Raw genomic sequence first — 23,837 nt, forward strand, 5'->3', positions numbered from 1 at the left:
GTAATCTGTCTCATATTTTGCTGGCTGGATATTTGTTATTATAATTTCTGATCTTTTCAAGACCCTTACACTAGCCAGGGTACTTTTAGCCATTACTATTTTTATCATCCCCCTATTTCTTTAAATGAAGCATCTTTGAAATACCTGTAGTAAAATATGGGTAAACAACCCTTTCAGTGCCTTCAGCTTTCAGAGCCCTGGATCCTCAGCCATGCTGGCCATGACTCGACCTTGCAGGAGACTGATCTGGGGAGAGGGGAGGAATCTGGACAACAGGTGCTCTGTCAGAATCCCTTGCCTTTGAGGGCAGCATAACTTACAGTGCAATTTGTATTGCAACATAAATCAGGGCTGCCTCAAGCTCCACGTAATTCCTCTGGTGCAGAGTCTGCAGTTCATGTGATACGGTGGGGGCTGAGGGCTGGTGCTGCAACAGATGTTGGTGAGGAAATGAGGTGACAAGTGACACGGCCTCCATGGCACCAGCCTCCACAGAGAAGTGACAGACAAAGGCAGTTTTCTGATAGAGGCCACTCCTCAACAGCAGATGGGCAAAGGGAAGATTTGGGGAAGGTATTTTACTTGCAGAAGGTGGTAAATAGGTGCTTTGGTAAAGACTTCTACCAGAATTTGAGAAAATGGTAAAAATCTGAATCAAAATGGAGGAAAAGTGAGATGAGTGAGGTCTGTCCTTCTGTGCACAAGGTGGAGAATTTGCTTTGCTTTTGAACATATGGCAATGTGGCCTTTCTGTCACATATAGAAAGGGAGCACTGGTGAGTTTAGATCTGCAGGAGTGTTCCCAAATATGCAGCATGTAAGATTACAGGTTCTTCTGGGAGATGCTCAGTGAATCCTCTTGCAAGTGGCTATTTCAGTCTCCATGGGCAGGAAGCAGGGGAAGACTTGTAGGTGGAAAAAGCCTGGGCTAAAGAGTCTCTGGGAAGGAACCACAGCCAGGTTTGGTGAGGAGATCTGTGCATTATGTTGTTATGGGATCCCATGTACATAAATCTGGATTGTAGCAGAGGGATCCATATGACTGTGCAGTGTCTGTGGCTGCTTAGCAGTGGTGGAGAGTCATCTGCTTCTAAATACTGCTTTATATTTCCCTCTTGTCAATAATCTGTGTGAATTCTTAGCTCAGCTCCTGGGGAATTCCCATCACCTTCATTCCAAGGATGAGCTGGAGCAGGTTCTCCCCAAATGTCTAACTCTGCCCAAGTCGTGTTGCCCAGCAAAGCCAACATGAAGCCAGACAACACTGGCCACTTATAATGCCCCAGATCCCAGTGTGAGGAATTGAACTATCTCCATTCTCTTGAGTATGACAATGCAGCTGTGTCACAAGCCCATGCAGATCGGGGGCAGAAAATCCCCCTGAATTTTGCCGTCATGGTGTTTTGACCTCATTCTAGGGTAACTCTTGTATATGCTGTAATGCCCAGACACCAAAAGAGCAGCAAAGATTGATATTTCATGGCCATTGTAGGACAAACTCAAACATATGGACGCAGGATGGAGGTGGGACATGGTTCTCATCTAGTCATATTCTTAAGTAATGTTCTTGTCACAAAACTCTGAAAAAATGGAAGTCACCTGGCACTAGAACAGATGTCACTGTTCTTCATCCAAACTCCACTTCTAATCCTCCTTTTTTAATGTATTTGAGACAGACTGTAACAAAAAAAAAGGAGAGAGAATGAAGTCCGGGGGAATTGTAGATCTTTACTGCACATACCACAAAGAGGCAGCACAGTGGAAAGCACGACTGAGCTTTGAGGAGCTGCAAGGCTTGGAAGTTTGCAGGGCAGGATTGCAGGCAGTTTCCCCTTTTACTGGAACTTGGAAAATTCATTAGGCCTGGAAATTGCCAAATCTACTCCGAAGGGAAGGAGAAGAGTCATGTAAAGTTTGGAGAAAATTCAAACTGCTTTTTTTTTTTTTTTTTTTTTTAAATTTGCAGATTGTGAGAAATTGACCTGAGCTTCCAATTGTAAAATTTTGTCAAACATTAATGTTGGGTGGGGTAGATCCAGCAGGAGATACAGTGATGAAGTGTTGGGCCTGGGCAGTTTCCACTGGCAGAGATCTTCTGGAACCCAGGCTGGATTTTAAAGCTCCCAGCAGGAGCAAAGCTGGCCACCAGTGCTCATTCTGTTCTGCTGCTCCATTGGCACCAATCCATATGTACAGCAGCACCCCAGTTATTTATAGTTGACTTATGTTCAAAAGTTGGTTATGACTGTGCACCAGAAAGATGCAGAAGGAAACCTGGAGGATGGCTAAGGCAGAGGTTGTGCAGAGTGTGTATCCCAAGGGTGAGGGCAGGGTAAGAGCAGGGAGCAGGTTGATAATGAGTTCTGAAAGCCAGGATTTGTTGGCCACTGATTAACAAAATGGAAGACCGAGGTAGAGTGCAAATTAGGAGGAAAACTGTGTGCTCATAACTCCTCCCCAGCTCCTGAGAGAGTGGTTTGTTCAACTGATTTTTTTGGTTGGGCTGGGCTGGAAAGATATAAATTACCTCAATGCATGAATATTTTCATTTAATAAAACTGCCCCCACATTTGTTCGGAGTTCCCAGGCTTCTTGGGAGAAAAAGAAAGAGATCTATTATGTTCTACAAAAACAATGACATTTTACCCTCTGTATTTACTCTTTGAATAGAAAATCTGCAGTCAGCCAAGGTCCCTATCACAGCAGCTCTCCCGCCCTGCATTCCACATGCCCTTACAAACACCCAAATCCACTCAGAAAAGCACTTGACTTCATCCACCAGCCAGGGCCTCACCTTCCCTGCAGTCAAACAAACTACCCCAAAGTCTTACTGACAGATAAATCCTCTTCCCCTGAAGAAATTAAAAATAGATGGAGAAGAATACGAAACCATTCAAAGATATGATGTGTATCCCAGGAGCTGCTGGAGCCACATTTTGGGCCATCCCCCAGGGCACTGGGAGCACACAGGTAGGGCAGGACTGCCTGGTGCTCTGCAGCTGCTGAAGCCTGGGCATGTCTTCCTCATGCCTGCGGCTTCCAAGCTGACCATTATACCAGGGCAGGGCTGGCCAAAACCACTGAAAACTCAACAACATCTGATAAATGTTCATTTGGAAACTCCAGTGGCATCCCTTGTGCAATGCTGCCTGGATGAAGCGTGCTGAGCTGTTCTCTCCAGCAGTGGCCTGGGGAGGGTCAAGGGAAAGCACCGCCAAGGCTGGGAGACATGGGACCGTGTGAAAGCAATCCCTCCTCTCTCTTTGCCTCAGCTCCTTTGAGCCAAGGCACACACAGAGGTTCTGGGGCAGAGACTGTCCAGAAATTAGCCCATCATTTTAAAAATTTCCTCAGTTTAAACCCTACATGGTGCTGCAGAGACACAGGTGCTGGTATGGGCAGGGGTGTCCATCCTGCCCCAGTGCATTTCACAGAGCCTGAGGGGAAAGTACAAATAACAAGGGGGCCATTTTATACCCAAGCAGGAAAGGGGAATCCTGGGCCAATCACAGAATGGTTTGGTTGGAAGGGACCCTAAAGATGTTCCTGTTATAACCCCCAGCCCTGGGCAGGGACACCTTCCACCAGACCAGGTGGCTCCAAGCCCCATCCTCCAGACAGGAATGAGCTGTCCCCATCTTCTCTGGGCAGCCTGTGCAAGGGCCTTGCCACCTTCACAGGGAAGAGTTCCTTCCTAAAACCCAATCTAGCCCAGCCTCTGTCAGTCTGAAGCCATTTTCCCTCTGGGTGGTTACAGGGCTGTGATGCTCTGCAGGGAGGGCAGCTTCACACACAGGCACTGAAATGGGTGTCAGCTGTCTCAGGGGCACAGGAGAAATGTGGAGAAAGGGAAGCATTGAAAAGTCACTAAAATATCCTCTTTCCTTTGAAAACCTCCCCATGTGGTTTGCCTGAGTACCAAGCAACTTAATTGCTGGATGCATTTAAGTAATATTAAACTCTGCTTTTTTATCCCCCGTGTTCAAAGGCAAAGAGCCTGTATCGGTGCGATTCATTTTTTAAAGCCTTTTAAAAGTTCTCTTTGGCAACACCTCTTTGAAGTCTAATCCAATCTGAAATATATGTCTTCCAAGTTAATCCCAATTTTTGCAGGACAACCAGTAACGTTACATAAAAACCTTCCAAAGAACAGGAGTGCAAAGCACAAAATAGTGACATCTCCTGATAAGGGGGACAATTCTGCTATTTACAACAGCATAAACCCCCAGTTGCATCAGCAGTGTGTTGACCATGCAGGACTAGCCCTCTTGGAAACCAATTTATTTCCATTCTGCTGGGTTTATTCTGCATTTGCCACTCAAAGTGAGATTCAGGTTTAAAAATGTTAATTTTTAATAAAGCAGCAGTTTTATTTTAGAAGCTTCCAGGAACTGGTTCTGGTTTGTGTTCATTGCAGAGCTTTATAGCTTTCTCAGGATCTCTAGACCTTCCATATGCATTTTCTAAGTACTTTCCTTCCCAATCTGTGCTGTATTATGTGTGATCCCTGAAGAGTGAAGTTAGGAACTCCTTCTGATACAAAAGAAAACACTGGGTTAAAAAAAGGAGTGGAAGGACCCTTAAATTGAAAGAGATATCCATAAGTAGAAATTAAATTCTGGGCTACCCTACCAATCCTTAAATATCACAAATAAAAATCTCTTTAGGGTTGGCAGACAAAGTCCTCTGGCTTCATGTCAAAGAAGGAAAAATCAAACCTGGAAATGAGGTGAACTTTTACACACAGTGTAAGTTATTAATAAAACAGTTTCCCAAGGGAAATGATAGAGCCTCCGTCACTTGAACTCTGTCTTATTGTCCGTTAGGATTTTCATCACAAGACCCTTTTCTCCAGCTAACCCTCCAAAACTCCAGTTCTCTGTCCCACAGGGTTAAACCTGACCACCTTCCTCATCTCCTCAGCTCCAGGCACCCTTTCTGCTTAGCCTAACAGGATGACTAACATGATTACACACCACAGAGATGGTTTTCTAAGCCTGTGTTGGTTTTGACATTGGCTGTTTCTACAAGGGCTTTTGTGCCCTGAAGCTTCTCCTCTGTTTCCCAAGAGTATTTGGCCCAATGAATAAGGAGCTCTTCTCACAGACTCTGCCTCTCCACATCTTTTATTTGGAAAAATCCAGGAACGAGCTCTGTCAAGTGCTGCAGACCCTGGTGCAGGAACAATTGACTTGAGTGAGGGAAGGGAAGCCCCTGTTATTTGTGTGATCTCCAGGACGTTCCAAACAGCAACTCTTCCCCTGTGCTAGTACTCATCTCCAGCCTGAGCTGGGAAAGGCTTTGTGTCAGGGTTTGCCCCAGCCACGCCCAAGCACTGAATTGTGTTCCTGCTTCTTTGTCATCAGAAAAACTCCTGGGCAGAAGCAGTCTATGGTCTGGGCTGGTTTGGGTTTGGTTGTTGGTCTTTATGTTCCTGGATGGTGCATGCAGGGATATGTGACACTCCCGAGCAGCTTTTCTGAGCCACAACTGCTTTCCAGGACTTTCATTATGTGGCACAGGTGTTCTGCATTATAACTCATTTTTCACTCCTAGGGCTGTAAGGGGATAGGGCAGTCCTACTTATTATTGTCTTTTTTTTTTTTTTTTTTTTTAATGATCTGCATTGGTGTTTGCAGCTTGCTGATGGCTCATTTGTACCGTGAATGGTATTGATATGTCTGGTAATGTGACCCAGCAGATTTACTGCACAATTGGCAACACTAGAGAACCCTGAGACACCAGCCAAAACTCAGAATAGATTAGGTAGATTGCTATTGCAGATAAAATATACATCTACAGTGTCCTTCTCAGGGTTCTTTTGGATGCTGCTAAATGTGTTTGGCTATGGAACATAAATCTGCTGCCATCTGCATTTATTTACCTTGCAGAGTGTACATGATGTTGGTGTGTCATCTGTGCATGCACATGTGCCCGTGTCTTCCTATATATGAGTTTAAAGACATGTATATTATGTATCTACCACATATTTTTCAGTTCAAGAGCCTCTCACATGTCATTCCATCTGTTCTCTTTTATTGACGGAAAAGAAATGTTTAGTGCCAAATTATTTTTCCCTTATTCTCTTTCCTGAAGATGTGCTGTTGGTCTGAAAATGAAAACATAATATAAATGTTTACACAACAAGACACGAAGGTAGCACAGACGTTGCAAATAGAAAACAGTGATGTGTGGAGCTGATAAAAGCTTAGGCAAGATTTTTGTGAAAACAAAATGTGATGGAAACAGAATTTTCATTAGTAGCAATTTGTTGGCAGGAACTAATACATAAAATTTGCACTTTTCAGGAGATTTATTTTGGTGCCCAGGTTTTCCCTCTTCCAGAGGAAATGTGATGTTTTTAGCAGAAGAAAAGCACTGTCCATGTATTTCTTTTAGTTGGAATAACAATTTTCCACAGAAACCCACACCCCCTCCCCAGTTTTTATTTTATTTTGTTTTTAATGAGGTCTAGCTGTGTGGTTTCCTGGCTTCAGTCAGAAATTTCAGAACTGGCTTAAATGAATATCTGTCTAGATGAACAAATCTGAGTCAGATTTAGGTCATATGTTAAACACTCATGTCCCAAATCTTTGCCTTGAAGCCTGTATGACTTCATAATGTTTCACCAGCATTATCTGACCCCCTTTTCAGACTGATAAGCAGCTCATTAGATCATGCTGCCATCTTCAGAGAGGGCTGACCCCTTTTTCTGGTCAAAAACCTGCTCACTTCACTTGTGGTAAGAGGAGAACTCAATAACTGGTTGTGGAAGCACTAAAATTGTGCAGCCATAGTGGGGAAGGACACAGCCCCACCTCACAGGCTGCACCATAACATGGCAGAGCTATTCTCTGATTTTCGCTGAGAAAACCCATATTTGCACCCTGGAAGAGATTTGTCCAAGTTCATACCTCAGGGTGACTCGTGCAAACCCAGCAGTTGTTGGGGTTTTTGGGCAGCCAGGGGCTGTTACAGATCTGAAGAGACTTAATACATTTAAGTTGGATAAATTGAAGTTCAAAAAAAGGATTAAAATGTCCACATCCCCTGCAGTAAATATCTGTGCATTGTTACTCTCTCCTCTAAACTTTACCTCCCATGCAAGTTTTCCCAAAATCAAAACACCTATGCTTATGGGTTTCTTTTTCCTGGCCTTGAGCAAAAAGCACTGGAAGAATTTTGGCCAAAATAATTCCTCTGTCTTTACCAGAGTTATATTTCCAAGAACACAGCCCCTGAATAAAAGGGAGAGCAACTTATTCTTTTAATTTTAAACTGAATCTGAGATTCTGCTTCACAGTTCTATGTCTCCTTTGCCTAGAAAAAGGATAGAAAGGCCAGCGGTTTTGCAGACCTACAAAATTCACCCCGAGCTGTTCTGAAAATAAACAGCATCAAAAGTAGATAGTTTTGCTGAAATAAAACCCTGCAGTAATAAAACAAATGACTAACACTTTCTATTGGTCTACATAGCATAGAACATGAAACATACATGTAAGCAAGTCAAGATGGATGAATCATCTTGACTTAATAAAATGTACAAATACTTGCTAAATATTTGAGAAGTCACATGCCAGGAACCTTCATCACTAGTTTTGTTAGACTCCTGCTTTGCCAAGTCAAAACAGTCAGAAATCATAAAAAATAATCCACACAATCTGTCTGAAAACACAGTTTTCTCGCATTATTTTTCTTGCTTTACAGCAACGAGTCCCTCGTTCTGCCATCAAAATTTTGCAATAGAAAGCATGACTTCCTCTTCATAAGGTAAGCAAATGTTTTGCATTTATCAAGTTCCCAGAGTCTAAATGGAGAGAGAGTCAGCAGACCTCACATGTTTATGTTTCTTTACTGGAAATGAGCCACGGGAAGTTGCAGTTAAAAGGCTGCCGTGTCTTGGGGTTCAAGGGACACAATAGGCTTCAATGACTTAAACATTGCTGAACATCTGAAGTCCTTTTTGCCTTAAAAATGAATTATAAGTGCTCAGAACCTCTGCAAACAGGGCTGGAAACCAGAAAACTACATTTATTAATGAAGCCCACCGTGGTTCTGATTGATTCACAATCTTGTTTTCCTATTAATAAATTAATAATTGCCCTCACCTCTGCACCACCAATCTAAACCACATCCAACCTCGATGTTCAACATCTGGGTTTCTCTGGACACATTTTCCCTCTCCTCTTGAAAATTTTGCCTGAGTTCAACTTGGTGATTTTTTTTTATATTTAGGAGGGGATATCCAGATGTTTAGTAATCCATTTGGTTTATTGTGCCAGTTAGGCTGCTGACCACCCTGAAACTTCAGCTCTGTCCATTGTCTATGAGCAGATCAAAGCAAACCCAAATGTGATTTGGGGATGGTCAGGCCTTTGGCTCAGGAGCTGCACCAGTGATAAACATGATGTGTTCAAGACATGGTGGGCTTACTGTGCCAATGCATGCGCACAAGGACTGAGGCTTCCCAGAAACATCAGGCTCATTAAACATGCCAAAAAAAGTGAAAACCTCAATTGGTTTCTGGAAAGAAATATTGCCAGGTGACCCAGCAGCGCATGGAAAGTCCACCCAGGTGACAAGAAAAGCTTGTCACTTTGAACAAAAGCAGGGGATACAGCTGGACAGGTGGAAGAGCAGAAGGTTCAGTGTGCTAATTTCCCTCCAAGTTACCTGTGCAGGTTGAGCCTGTTACTCACTAAGCAGAAATGTAATAATCAGCAGTGAAACTGGCTGCTCTTCCCTTGCAACTGTGCTCCATAAATCAGAGCTCAGGTGTGGCCCTTTAGTAACAGAGCTAAATAAGTGATTGAATGTCAGTGGAACAAAACAAGTGATGGAAAGGGCTAAATGTTATACACTGAGTTGCTGGGGTATTAAATTAGCTTACTTGACCATAGATGGCTAAAATTTCTCTCATTACCTTCCCATTGTGTTTCATTTGCCATCGAAGGGCTTAGTGCAGCTTTAGGTCTCTGCTGTGCACATGTTCAGTGGCTGGGAGGAGTTGGTGCTCTGCTGAGCCAGAGTTCTGCAGTTATAAACAGGAAGAAATATAATTTGGCTTTTAATGTAAAATTTGTGTCCCACAGCCTTCCTCCCATCAGAATTCATCATTTGTCTCTGACACGGAGGAGGAACCGCAGCATTTCTGGGAAAAGGAGAGAAATTTCTCCTTTTTGGAGATGGCCTCTCTCCAGCTTTGCTCCAGCTCAGCCTTGTGCCCTGAGACAGCAGGATACTGAACTCCAGCTGTAACTACAGAAGTCAGATTTCCAGCTGACTGATCAGCTTTCCCACAAATGTACCCAGCAGTAACCTGTGAAGCACCTTTGATCCCACAGACTGTCATTTGTCACACACGGCACTCCCTTCTTCACTGCTGCCTGCAAGCGAAGGTGGCACATGCTCCATGGACAACCTTGTGCTAAACAAAAATTTATGAACCTAAATGTTTTTGGAGAAGTTTGTCTGAGCAGTGTACAGGGCAGTACTGGGGCTCTGGTGAGAAGTACCAAACACTTATTCACAGAGGTCAAATAAAGAATTTTTCCCATTCTATCTACTTTTTGCTGGAGCCTTGCTGTGCTCAACACCTTTTGTTCCTTTGCTTTGGGTCCTAAAAGGGGCCACTAATTGTGAATTCAAATGGATTCCCCATATCCTGCTCTTCATGGTGCACAGAAAAGGAAAATGCTCAAAGTCAAGCAACCTGTAAATGTAAGAAGATGCATTGACCAAGTGACATTTTTTCGACATAGGACATCAGAATGACATTTTCCTGTGTGGCCATGGGGTCACCATGACTATTCTGATCTGCTCTGTCTCCTTGACAAATTTCAAACACATTTTTCTTAAGCAGTCAATGACTGTGATAAACAGAGTCCTTCATTATTTACATTTTGGTGTGTATTAGGCTCTGAAGGAAGAACTATATATTTGTGGGCTTTTAAAATTTTTCCACTCAAATTAAGAGTAGCAGGGATTCAAAGAGGACAGTCCTTTCCAGACAGTCTTTGTCCATTGCATACCCCTAGTCCCTGGGCCTTGAACCTTTCAGCACATGTGGAGTCTTCAGTGCAGAAATCAGGTTTTTATTGAGGTTTTTACTGAGTGCCTGCCTTGGGGGAGATGGCCAATGGTACAGAGGCCTCTGCTAGTCACACCTATCCAAAAAGCAAATTACATTGGAGGAAATTGTGTGTAGTATATTTGTGGTTAATGCAGTTCTTAATTTGATTTTTGGTGAAATAATGCACACTGCAAGTTGATATTAGAAATCACTGCTGCCTTAACTTGTGTTTGGTTCTTAAGTGAATTTCCTTTTTTCCTGAACCCACTGCTGGTACCTTCCCAAATCCTTGCCTCAGGCCCTTTAAAAATTCATGTTCCTGTACCAGTGGCTACATGCTGTGTTATCTCTTTTCAGTTGTAAAATTTCATAGTTGGGAATCCAAAAGAATTGGAAACCTGACAGTTGAGCACTATTGCCTCTGCCAGTAGAAGTGGTGCTTTAGACAATTCTGTGTATGAAATTAAAACAATACAAAACTCTTTTACAACCTATTAACATTACTGATGTTTAATTTTAATTAACACAGTCTCCTTCTCCTTCTCCTCCTTCTTCTTCTTCCTATTATTATTATTACTATTATTATTATGATCAGTGTATATTCCTAAGATATCTAGAAGATGAACAGATTTCATGAATTGTACAAAAACTTCATCTAAGAATGAACAGGGTTTTTGGCAATAAGCGTGGAACAAAAGGACAAATTTTGTAGAAGATCTAGCAGCCGCCTGGGATCAGCTGGAAAATTCACAGGGCACTTTTGGACCAGAAGGATACACTGCTGCATTGCCTCTGCCTTCAGGGAAATTTGTATCTCTCAAGAATATGGTACTACTTGTGTGAAGAAGGGAAAAAAACTGCAATGTGTTGCCCTCTTGGAGAAAAAAAGAAAATATGTTCTTACTTCAGCCCCTGTTTTTCAACAGTTAGGGACACCAATTCTACAAACCCTTTCAGTTATTTTTAAAAAGCTTATGTGGAGAATATGCAGACAGTTATTAGGTCATTTGTCTGTTGCAACAGAAGATTAGGAAGGGTTTGATCTTCTCTCAGGGAAGGACATTGTCTTTACTCATAAAACCTTTCCTTTGAACATGCAGGGGTTCCTCCGTGGGCCTGGGCTGCACCCCCTCTCCTGCCCTGTCCCACCCTTTTCCCTGGGCATTTTCCCACCCAGCATCCAGGCACTCTGTCCCCGTGAATGCCCTCGAGGCTGAGCTGAGGTCCACAAGCCCCAGGGATCCCCTGGGACCCAGGAGGTCTGGAGGAAGCCTGGACAGACCCTTTTCCTCCAGATCCTCCCCCAGCTCCAGGGCTGCTGCTGCCCAGCCTGGAGCACCTGGGGCTTTCCCTTCCCGCTCCAGGATGGAAGGGCAGCACGGGCTCACATGTGTTGTGGTGTAAAAACAGACACATCTCCTGGGAATTCCTTCTGGGAAGTTTTCAGGAATATGAAAAAGCTAAAGGATATAACCCCGCAGCAAAACAAACTCAACACAGGGATTTATAAACTGATGCTGGAATTCTTCCCTGTTTGTTGGCTGTTTTCAAGGAAATCACTCAATAATATATATTAATGACAATAACTTCACTCTATTATGTTTTTAACAACTGATATGCAGCGGCCCAAACATGGAGGGTAAGATTGATACAATTAGTTATTTATTAGTGCTGAAATTTTAATGAATAAGGCTCTCTTTCCATTACTGGACTACTTAAATGGAATGGCATTTTTCCTTTTTGGTAGTATCTGCCTTGGTGTCTCCTTCACTTCATAAACAGAGACACATCAAAGATTTTACACTACTGTAAAAATCTCTGAAATATAATTCAGTGCTCCTATATGGCTGTTTTCCTAGGATTTTCAGAATATGGAACTTATTTTCATTTCTGAGTATCTTAAAGGTCTTAGCACCCCTTCCTTTTTAGTAATCTTCTTTGTGTTTGCTGTGCACTATGGTCCTCCCAATAAAAGAAAATATTCAGGCTCCCATTTTACAAGCTTTTAAAAGAACACCAGACTCCAGTGACTTGGTAAACCTCCTTTTTTTACCCAAAGCTTGAAAAAAAAGGAGTAGATAACTTGGGAATGTGTGGCATTCTTATTTGCCTTGAAAGCCTTTGATTTGACAGTATTTGCAACCACATTTTGTATGCAGTGCTTCAAGACAAGCAGTAACTGGGTCTGCTTATCTGGGGCTCTGCAGCTTCTTGGTGGGAATGACTCTCCTTAAATAAAATCAAGCAAAATGTACCTTTGCTCCTATTCTTTAATTGCACACAGAAAGCTAAGGAATTCTGGCAGTTTTTATGTAAATGGAGTGGGGGGAATGGTATGTTTTAAACTCAATTTTGAATCTTTATTTCGTGTCTTTGTGAGCAAGATCTTTCATTGGACCTGAAGGGAGAGAGTTTTGTCATAGTAACAATATTACTCATAGTGTCAGAGTTTCAGTTTTTTTCCTCAAATTCATTTAAGTCTATTCTACTTACAGTCTTTAAAATGACCTGAGAGGATTCTGAATCTGGTCCTAAAATGCTTCAAATTAACTGCAAATTCAATATCAAGTAAAGAGAGACACCACAGGCTAGGTAAAAATTCTAGAAAATCTAATGACTACGTGACATTGAAAGCACATTTTCCATTTTCAAAAATCTGTTTAAGTAATTTCTAAAACCTCTCCATTATTTTGTCCCTTGAGTGTTTGATTTCTACAAATGAAAACAAGTAATTTCAAAACATGGGAGTTGCTGATTATTTTCACAGAGTGATTTCCTCCAGCCCTACATTCTTAAGTCAGCAAAAATGAAAAAAACTGCCATTAGCTGATTATATTTATCTTATTTATTCTGCATGTAGAAACCAAATAAGATTAATTTTAATAGCAAAAAATGAGGTTTTGAGCTAAGAAAATGTGTTTTCTCATTTGTGTATTTCTGCATCAGCAGAAAGACAGAGAAACAGCTGAAATATCAGTGGTGGATCATAATCCTCTTCTCATGTTAGTCTGTGCAGCTGAAGTGTATGATAGCAGCTTGTTAGGCTGTAGGTTTTTATTGAAATCCTATTGAGTAAAACATAATTCATGCTGCTGCTCACCCTTAAAACAGGAAATAATATACCCATTTAACTTAATCACAATTTATATTACATGTGCATATTTCTAAACAAGTGCTGTAGATGGAGAGTTTGGTAGCAATAATATTTATGAATTACACTTTTAGTTAGCAAAGGAAAATGTGTGACCTCTTACATTTTGTTTGACATTTGAATTTGGTATCCCGTATATGTGACATGGGTGATGGATGCTTATTAACACAGTGTATAAACAGGAAATGCTTCTAAGCTGACCATTTATTAGTGCAGTATAGTGCAGTGTTCAATCTGAAATTTCAATTTTAGCTGCAGTATTCTTCTCTGATGACTGCAGAGCTGAAATAAAGGTGGGTTTCCTTTTTGTTCTGTTTTGTTTTTTTTTTTCCTCTACAGAATGGACAGATTTAACAGTGTAAATTTTGTATCCAGATCAATCTTCCCCATGCAGCTTGAGTGAGTTTATGAACACAAAGACTTTTCTTTGAAGTGTAAAAAACAGAGACATAGGAAACCTACCAAAGTGAAAGGGTTTTGTAGAATTCAAAGTGAATTTTCCTCATCAAATAAATAAATAGATACACCCCCATTCCTCTCCACGTCCTGACGAATGCACTGAGCCATTTCCCCCTTGACATCACTTCTGCAGAAAGGCAGGGGAGCACCATTCCCTCCCCAGGACTCTGACAGCTGATCCACTTTGGATCTGCCCTCCAGAACTGGAGACATCATAATTTTTCACTCACACTTAATTGCTCTTTCTAAAGAACTCACCCTTAAATTGCTGACAAATATCTGAAAAACTTTGTCAGTGAAAGTCTCAACACTTCATCTTATCAAAGCAGAAGGGAAAAACTCCACATATTTAGGAGGTTTCTCCCAGCAGAAAGGATACAGTTTTTTCCTAAAACAAAGCCTGTCCTCTCCACTTTTTCTGGTGATTAACTGGAGGAAATATATGGAATAATACAGAGACTCTGTTTCCCTTTCTGTATCCCATTTAAAATGAGCCCTCAGGAGAGAGAACATCTCTAGTTTTCCTAAGCACAGCCTTAATATTCCAAATAAAATAAATATAAAATTTATTTGTTCAACAAAAGAACCATGATGACATGGTGAAGTGACTCAAAGGGAAGATTTTATTTTAAATATCTCTGTCCAAAGCGTTCTTCTGTATTGTACGGTGTAAGTCAGGGAAATTCTTGTCCATGTAAAAAATCAGTAGAGAACTTCCAGCTAGCCATTAAAAGTAGCAGTTCTGAGACCATCTCAACCATTAGAGCTAATGTTAAATACCTTTACTGAATACACAGCTTTCCACAGTGCAGGACCCAATCACAGGAAGGTTAGCAACCTGGAAATTGAAACTGGCAGATCTTTATTCTAACATTCTGCTTTTCAGTGGAAAAAAGTAACGTCTTTATAGATGAGAGTCAAAGGTTAAATTTAGTTTGTATCAAATTACAAAAATATGCTTTTGGTGAGGTTAGATTCTCATGCTCAGAGCAATTCAAACTGTAATGAAAGCAAACATTGAAAGAGATAATCCCATTAAAGATGAACTATTCACTTTAACCTCAAATATTTGGTAACTAAAATAAAACCATCCTAGTAGGAGGATGAAGTTCAGCTCTTAAGGGAAACTGGAACTCAATATTATACCTCAGACTGCACAAGGAAAAAAAAATCCAAAAAACAACCAGCTCTCCTGTTTCTAAAATAAAATGTTATTTGAGGGGAACAAATTAATTCATGTTCTTCTCTTGAGGTCTACACCAAACAATGGTGACCTTTCTGGCAGTGTGTGCTGGAACGCTGCAGGGTGAACTCTGCTTTCCTCCAGCCAGAGCTGGGGCAGGCACAGGAGCCCTGGGCTGTGCTGCCCACGGTGGGCAGGGAGGGCAGGGCTGATGTCTGCTCTGCGAAGGGCTCAGAGTCCCAGGAGGCACCCAGGGCACAGCTCTGTGCCTGCTCCCCCTCCCATGGCATCCCCTCAGTGTGCAGCTGCTTCCTGAGAGGGAACTAATTCTGGTAAAAACCTCGAGTTTCAGCTCAGAATAAAATCTGAACAACCCTGATTCAGCCCCCCCAGTCTGTCCCCTGAGCCAGCCCAGCCATCACAAGGAGGGATCCCAGTGGGACCCCTAACCTGGGGCTTGGCCTGGGTACTCAGTGTGCTTTGGAGGTCCTGGTGGTTTCAGATTATCCACTTCTCTGAACAAAAAGGGGAGCAAGAAATATTTGTAAAGCCCCATTGCTAAAGAATTGAGCTCTTTAATATAATGTGGCAAAGCTTTTGACTTTCAAGAAATACCGAAAAAACATCTTTAATCCCTGAACTTCTGATACCCCATTGAAAACTCACCCATAAATGCAGCCACAGCCAGAGTCTTTCTTCATTCCCTGGAGGCCTGGATGATGATTTAAAGAATTTGGGAAGAGTCTCATATTCTTTCTGTTTTACAACTTTAAATAGACTGAACAGATTTTTTTTAAAGGTTAAGAAAAAATATCATAGACTGATATTTCTTTTTTATGCCAAGTTTCAGCCTGGAGAAAATTTTATGGCTGAGTTCTAATCCACTGCAACCCCTGGTTTATAACAGAAATGCTGACACAATGATAACTGCAGCGTTACAAATGCTGGTGCTATGATATTTATTGCTCCCTAGTGCCAGCTGGGGTTAATCCTTATTAAATGCATTCATTTTCTGCCCTGGTGGAGAGCAGATCACTCAGTGATCAGGCAGAGTTTGGGTCCCTGGTTGTGTTAATGGAAGATATCACAGAAGACACAGCAAGTGAGGAGTCCTTGAGGGGGCTACTGAAGGTGTTTTTGGGGATTAGGTGGCCTTCTCTGGTGGCTTGAGCTCAAATCCAGAGTGTCTGTGCTGAGCACTGTCTCTGCAGCAGTGGAACAGCACACTCTGAGAACTTTGTTCTTTTGGCATCAAGGGAGGGGATGAAAGGAAACGTGACGTGGTCATGTGTCTGCACAGCCAGCAGGGGAACAGATCCCACTGATTAAAGATTATCATCTCCCAGGTGGGATAGTCAGGTGTGAAACCAAATACCCCAAATGTGTGAACCCAAATATCCCAAATCCTTTGCCACTGAACTGTCCTGTTTAATGGCGTTGGAAGAGTGGAGGAGTGACAAGATCCCCGTTCAATACACACCAACTTATTCTTTCAATTCTACCCAAGAAAGTGAAAAATACAGCTTAATTTTATTCACAAGATTTTCACATCCCACCCTCACACACATTTATATTTTAGCAACAAAGGAACTTAAAATCTCACCATAAAGCTATGTGGGACTATGGGTAAATTTTTCTCAGAGATTTACACACCAGCATGGTGCTTGCTATATTTATGTGGCAAACTGGACAAACATGAGGGAAGGTTGCAGATTCATTTTAGGAAAGAGAAGGATACAGTGGGCATTTTTGCATTTTGCTCTAGCTCTGGGTTCTGCAGAATGAGCCTCAGCTCACCTGCCAAGCTCTCAGCCTGCAGACCTAAAGCAAAGGGGGCTGCTTGCTATGAAAAAAATCTCAGGACCAAAGGAGTGAGCATGTGTGCAAAGTTCACCATGAGTTCAGTGAATGATCATATTTTCCCCACAATAAGAAATACTTCTATAATTTATAAATGCCTCAAAAAGCTGAGATATGTGGGGGATGCAGAATCAAAGTGGCTTGACAGGAGAGAGACAAAGGAATGAGCCAGAGAGTGAACTGACTACTAAAATTCCTCGTCTCTGATTTCTTTCTTTTAGAACTTCTCCCCAGAGAAAAGGCTGCATTTTCTAGAGAGGCTTAAAAAATCAAAAGAAATCCTCTGGGCTTGTGAACAGCCAAGAAGAATTTTAAAAACCTTCAATTTGAACGCAGAGCCAAAGAATAATACTCAAGATTTTCTGCTTCTATTTGATAATCATTTTTTAAAATATGAGCAATGAGATGGGGAGAAATGTCAGGCCTTTTATAAAAAGATTAAAATAAAAGATATGTTTTCTTCATTTCAAGGCAATGTTCTGCCTTGTTTCATGCAAGCTTTCTAGTAAAAGAGAACCAAAGTAATTTTCATCAGAACTACTTAAAAGAAAAACAAGGAATGTTCAAGGGAAGAGAAAGCTATGTTTTCAGTATTAGGAAAAACATTAATGTTTTTATTAAAAAGTCATTTTGAAAGAAATGGGGCTAATGCACTTTCCCTTGATATTCAGAGAAGCTGGAAATCAAAAAATAGCTTTATTTTTGTTTAAAATTTACACAGGGTAAAATGCAATGTCATGACCTTGTCTAGCAGATGAAAAATAGAAAAATGTTCATGTGAAGAAAACAGTCAATGGAACATTCAGGAAGGTGCCTTTAGGAGGAAAAAAATACTCATTTTCATTTACCCTCTCAGTTACAAAGGTTTTGTACTCCAGAGAAGTCCAGGGAAGCAGGACAGACCAAGCACAGGGCTGCAAGTGCTGAGTGTCCCCAAAGCCATGGGATTTTCCATGGCAGCTGGGAGGGGTGAGTCCTGGCAGAGGCAGTTATGGGATCCAGCAGTGGGATGGAGCTGTGCAAGGACAGGCAGGGCCAGCCAGACCTTGCTGCTTCACCCCAGCGCTGTTCACAACCCCAGCCAGAGGAAAAAAGGGTTTGGGAGAGATGGACACAGTGCACTTGACAAAACTGCTGCACAGAGAGATTATTAACAGGAGAGAAGCACAATAACCCACTCCTAACCCTAACCCTGGCTTAGGCAGGAGGAATCAAGCAGAGGGACATACATACCTCCAGAAATGGAACAGAGCCTGGCTTTAGTGTGCCACATCCATGCCCTGCACTGCAGCAGCAGAAGATCCCATGCAGCAACAATTAATTAATTAATGTGCTGAGCTTGATGAGTTGCTGGGGTTGTGGCTGGGTTCAGACCAGCCATGGCACCAGGAGCTTGTGAGGGGACAACTTTTCAAGTGTAATTAATGCAGAGTATCTAGGATTGTGTGACTATAGAAAAGTTGGGGAATAATTTAGCATGTAGTCAAAGAGTTGTGGAGGATATTTTTAAAGGAAAGTATTGATTAAATTATTTACCTCCCTTGCCTCAAATACACAGGTCCTTGAAATTGCTCCAAGTCCCATCCAACCTGGCCTTGAACATTTCCAGGGATGGGGCATCCACAGCTTCTCTGCCACTGTTTCAGCACCTCACAAAGAAGAATATCTTCCTAATATCTAATCTAATCTACCCTCTGTCAGTTTAAAGCCATTCCCTGCTGTCCCTTAAGGGAGACATCTGTTCTGATTTTCTTTCCATCAGAAGGTTCCAGGTGAAAATCAGAGATAGAATCCCAGTGCTCTGCAAACTAGAGCAAAGAACTGCTATTTTTAAACCTAAGGGCCAGTGTGGCAGCAAGATAACATAATCTTCTCTGGATATCCCAGTACATTTTCTGTGCTGTACAAACACATCTTTCTGCTTTGATTGCATCTCAGTGTAATCATGCTTGCTTTCAGTGGAAATGTTGTGAGGCGTTTGATGCTGTCTATACATTTCGGTGCACAAAGGCAAAATCTTTTCAGACCTCAAACAATGTATTTATTAAAACAAGATTTTGTTTAGATTTGCCTAAATATTGGTTGTACATTTGGAAGTGGGGTTTATCTAAGGCATAAATCTGCCTGAATAGAAATCAGAGCAAAATGCTTTATATTTACTTATACTGGAAGTGTAGAAGATTACCTTCCTGCATGATAAATACAACTCCTGCTGGCACAGAGAAATACTGTCACAATCAGGCAATGCATCACTCTGGAATGTGCTGCAAGTCCTTTTGTCTTTTTTGCTACATAGAAAATGAAAAATAAGGAACTACTATTGAAACATCCATATGTGTGAGGCCATTAGTGGGAATTTATAATTCATACAATCTCCCAGAATGTGACAGGATTTCCAAGTACTGAGCTGGCAGACACTTAGAGATGCTGTAAATTAACCCACACGTGAACCTGCCGACTCTGTCCTTTCTCTTCCTTGCCTCATTTCAGCTGAATTGTCAAGACAGGATTTCTCCCTGGATCCTGGTACATTACATACACCTGTCAAGCAGAAGCTTCAAGTCAGCCCTGGGGAGCATCTTTAAAAGACAGTCCTGCAATACCAATGAATTCTCCATCCACTGGCAGTCTGGTTTTTTAATAGGATCATTGATTTAAGAGCACACTGACCAAACCACTGCCATTCTCATGCACACACTCAGGGTAAAGAATGATAGCACCTGGGGCTGGACCTGCACCTCCTCTTGCACACCAGCAAACGAGGGTAGGTCCCAGCAGCAGTCAAAGGGAAGTGCCTTGTGTCAGGAGGGAGGGCAAGGAGAAGGTTTTCCTGAGAGGCTGAGGCTGCCTCACCCCAGAGGGGTTGAAGGCCAGGTTGGATGTGGCTTGGAGCAACCTGGGACAGTGGGAAGAGCCCCTTGCCATGGCAGGGGTTGGGATGAGATGAGCATTGAGGTCTCTTCCTGCACAAACCATTCTGTGATTGCATGGCAAGGTCCCCTGGCCAGGCAGTGGCTGCTGTGTTTGCAGGATGCAGAGGGGGATGCTCTGCAGGAAATGTGGCTCTCAGTGGAATACAGCTCCAACCAGGATTTGACAGTCACTCTCCTGAGTGCTGCTGATTTCTCCTGGCCAGCATCACAGTATCCTGGCCCCAGTGCTTGACCAAGAGTTTGGCACAGAGAGCTGCTCCCTAGGGCTGCCATGAACAGCCTGCAGGCTATGCCGAGCAACTGCTCTTTATCCTGGACTTCTTTATCCCAAAGACTCATGCCAGAAGCTTGAGTGCTCAGCTGGCTCCTGGGGACACCCTCTCCACTCCTCCCGAGCTGGGGAGCCACTGGTCTGAACATGAACCTCTCTAAATCCTGGCTGCCTGCTCAGGAATGGAGATACCAGCTTGGCCCTGGGCTCATAAAGCAGATGAAGCCTTGCCTTGCATTTCAGAAAGAATGTCTTAACACCAGCAGGACTTTGCTGGATGCTTTTATGCAAAACCTCCTGTTTGTTTTGCAAAAGATGGGAGGATTCAGCTGACTTTAAACTGGGCTAAAGTATGTCACTGACTTTTTTCTTTTTTATTGTATTTTTTCAGTGTATGCTGGCTCCTAAATTTACAAAGTATTTTTAATGGCCTCCTTACATAAGCATATTTAGATGGTTTAAATTTGTTCTTAATAAGTGGAAAGATTTACTAAAACAGGCCTGATGTGATGGCTTGGGAGGGATTATTCACCACTGATGCCAATATATTCCAGACAGCCTGAAGAATTAAGCACTCTGGGTGTCGAAAGCAAGCTGAGCATCACCAAAAACTTGTGCTAATGGAGCTCTGGTCTGCAAGGGGCAGGAGTGTCAGGAATGCAGTGCAAACCAAGGGACTGCATGGAGGGCAGAGGCAGGTAAGAACAAATTTTGCATTCTTATGGGAGCTTTTCAAATGATGATGTAGCCAAGCTCTGCAAAGAAATCTGTCTGATAAAGATGTGAGGCTCTGATAAATGATGGGCTACAACTGCATTCCTACCAGGTGCTGCTGTCACTCACTGAGCAAATTTATTGTGTTTTATTCTAAAGTGCATTGGATTCCAGGGTTAGGAATTTTCCTCTGACCCTCTTATCCTGCTTGTGGTTTCACTTTTCTTTAAGGAAACAGATTTAACCATTTATAAACAGAATTTACTAACAGTTTTTCATGACAGTCTCTCAGATGGGAAAGGATTCCCAAGGAACTGCAGACACTTCCATAGGGTCAGTCCATGCAGGTAGCACTGGCAGGATGGCACTCCCTGTGAGGAATGCTTTCCAGGGAGATCATTTGGGCATTGATGTGTGGAGAAAGAGCCAATAAATTATAATAAATTATTATAAATTATTAACAATAAATTATTAACAATAAATTATAATTCCTTCTTTGGAATTCCAAAAGAAGGAATGATAGGAATGATTCCCCAGGATAAAGTATGGCCAAATATGAGCAGGATGTTTTTTTTGTAAAACAGGCAGGCTCAGCTCCATCTGATGTACCTGCTTGGGTGAGTCTGAGTGCCCTGTAGAAGGCAGAGGTGTTGACTCATATCAGCCCTTCTCTCTGATCAATTTTCCTAAGTGAGTATTTTCCTAGATCATGTTCCCCTGACAGCTGTGGAGCAGCATGAAGGTTACAGTTCAGTAGCCCCAGCTTTCCTCCTTGTGGCCACCTGTTATAATGGAATATAGATTGTTAAATTCCTATTTAAAGGTGAGCTTGATATATGGGGTTTTTTTTCTGTAACAGTTATAAGGATGCTATATTTTTGTTAATGGAGAGAAAAAAGGCTCATTTAATTGCAAATTAATAAGCTCATCCAATGGCAGAGCCTTGAAAATCCTTTTTTAAACCCAGCATGGATATTATTTTATTTCATTTATTCTATTTCCTGTTACCCTCTTTGGTCAACTACCATTTCCATTCCAGACCATGCATGACCCTCACTGTCACACCGACCCAAATCACACTAAACATTCAGTTCATCTGTTTTGTGCTAAAGTCATTACCAAAAATAGCTGACATTTCACTGGCAGTGAAAAGGTGTGTGGGTTCACTTCCTTTACCACGGTCACCTGCATGCTTTATTAACAAGCAGGTGAAAGCCAACATTTCAGGAAGATACTGAAACTGCAGGCACCAGACTTGGGGGATGACTGAAATATTTGTCTCCTGTTAAATGAGTGGGTCATAATAGGGGGCAGAAATGTGAGGAGGAGCCTCCCTGGGAGTCCTGAGCAAGGCCATCCAGCTGACTGCACATGAACAAGGCTGGGGATCAACAACATCCAAAAGTGCTGCTAGCAGAATTGCTTCTTTTTTATTTTTGAACTTCAGAAATCAGCAAGTTTGAAATGTGCCAGGCTGAGGTCCAGGTCTTTCTGGGATCTGTGCTAGGGTGTTTCTAAGAAGACTGTAGAAAGTTCCACTTGGCACATCCTGCTGTATGACATAACTAGTGATCAAAGCACAAATTCCAAACCTTAAGCTTAACATCTTTCCTTCCACAGCTATAAAAATCAAGAACAGCATGAGGTGCTAGAGGCCTTACCCCAGGAAAGTAGTTCTGCACACCAGAAACACTGATTTTTTTTTTTTTTTGGCAGTTTTTGTTATTTTTGTTGCTGGTGTGTTTGTGAGGAATGGTTCAAAGATGTCTTGACCGCTCTGAGTAAGAGGTGACTGCAAGATAAACACTGACATAATTTTATTTCTATTTTTATCTATCAAATAGTCACCTTTGAAACCAAGGCATGGAAAGTTTTGGCTAGGGAAATGGCACCAATCTCAAGGCTGGAATCTCACTTTTGCTACACAAACAGTTCCCCCTATTCAAAATTAGCAGCTTGCTTGGGCTTCCCTACAGCTAAACACTAGCCAGGAAAGTTGGGATAGCAGATGCCCATTGGAGTACAATAATTTTTAACACCATACAGCATGCAAGAATGTCAAGATCCTGGTTTCAGTCTGGAGGACAGATACAGCTGAGGCAATTTTGTGCTGAGCTCCCATTCCCTGTGTTCCCATTGGCAAAGCAGCCTCATGGTGCATGGTGGAAGACAGGCTGCCAGGGCTGGGATCTTTGTGTTTCAGTGTCTCCCTCTTTGGGAGCTAAAGGCTTCAGTGGTACCTAGTGGGTCTGTCATAATTCTTGGATCTTCCTCTCTCCTTCTCTTGTGAGCATTAAAAACATTTATTACCTTAACCTAACAGCTAAATTACTTTATTTTACATTATTTCTTCATATAAAATTATTAAGTCAGAAGATCTGATTCACGTTTGTCTGATATGTAAATCATCTCAGAAGGGAAGTAAATTGCACTGCTATTGTCAAGTCCCTGGTGGTAAGAGACATTCAGCCCAACCTTCCCTTAGGTATTCCTGCAACCCCTACATTGCAGGAAAATGAATTGGCCTGATCCATGTGAAGCAATTCTGGCAGGGAAAACACTCAGCTGAAAGATATGTTTTAGCCTTTTGGATATAATTTCAACTTTCAAGATAACTGTTCCTTTGAGGAGCTCTAACTATAAATTCCAAAGTGCCCGCAAGGAGTTGGGTAGGAGCCAAAAATGCCAAGTTAGGGGAAAATAATTGTTTTCAAATGGTGCCAAACCTGCAAGGTCAGCAGGGAACAGAGAGGCTGTGCTGCTGGATGGAGATAGCCCTGAAACTCAGGGCTGTGAACTCTGTACACTGAACAGAGCCTAACATCTCAACAGGGTGTTTGACTGCTGCAAAGGCAGAAGGGAACTGGCCTGCGCTGGTCTAACTCACATGGCAGAAATGATATTGAAAGAGAATCTAAAGATGTGGGGTACAGACACGGTGAGCAGTGCTAAAGCTTTGGCTTGTTCTGGTTTCATTTCCCTGAGGGTGAAGAAATGACAGATTTTGTATTTTTTAAATTATTGCAATGCAAATAATTTGACAGCTTGGTCTGGAGGTTTTTGAGTCGTGAAACGTTGTTTGAAATTGTGCAAGGCAATACAATAATTATACAGTCAAGCATGTCTAAGGATGAAGGATACTTTGTGTAGAGGCTGTGAACTTGCCACTGGTGTGGCTCCAGATTCCCCCCTGC

This window comes from Molothrus ater, chromosome 15 (genome assembly GCF_012460135.2).
Source record: "Molothrus ater isolate BHLD 08-10-18 breed brown headed cowbird chromosome 15, BPBGC_Mater_1.1, whole genome shotgun sequence".
In the NCBI taxonomy this organism is placed as follows: domain Eukaryota; kingdom Metazoa; phylum Chordata; class Aves; order Passeriformes; family Icteridae; genus Molothrus; species Molothrus ater.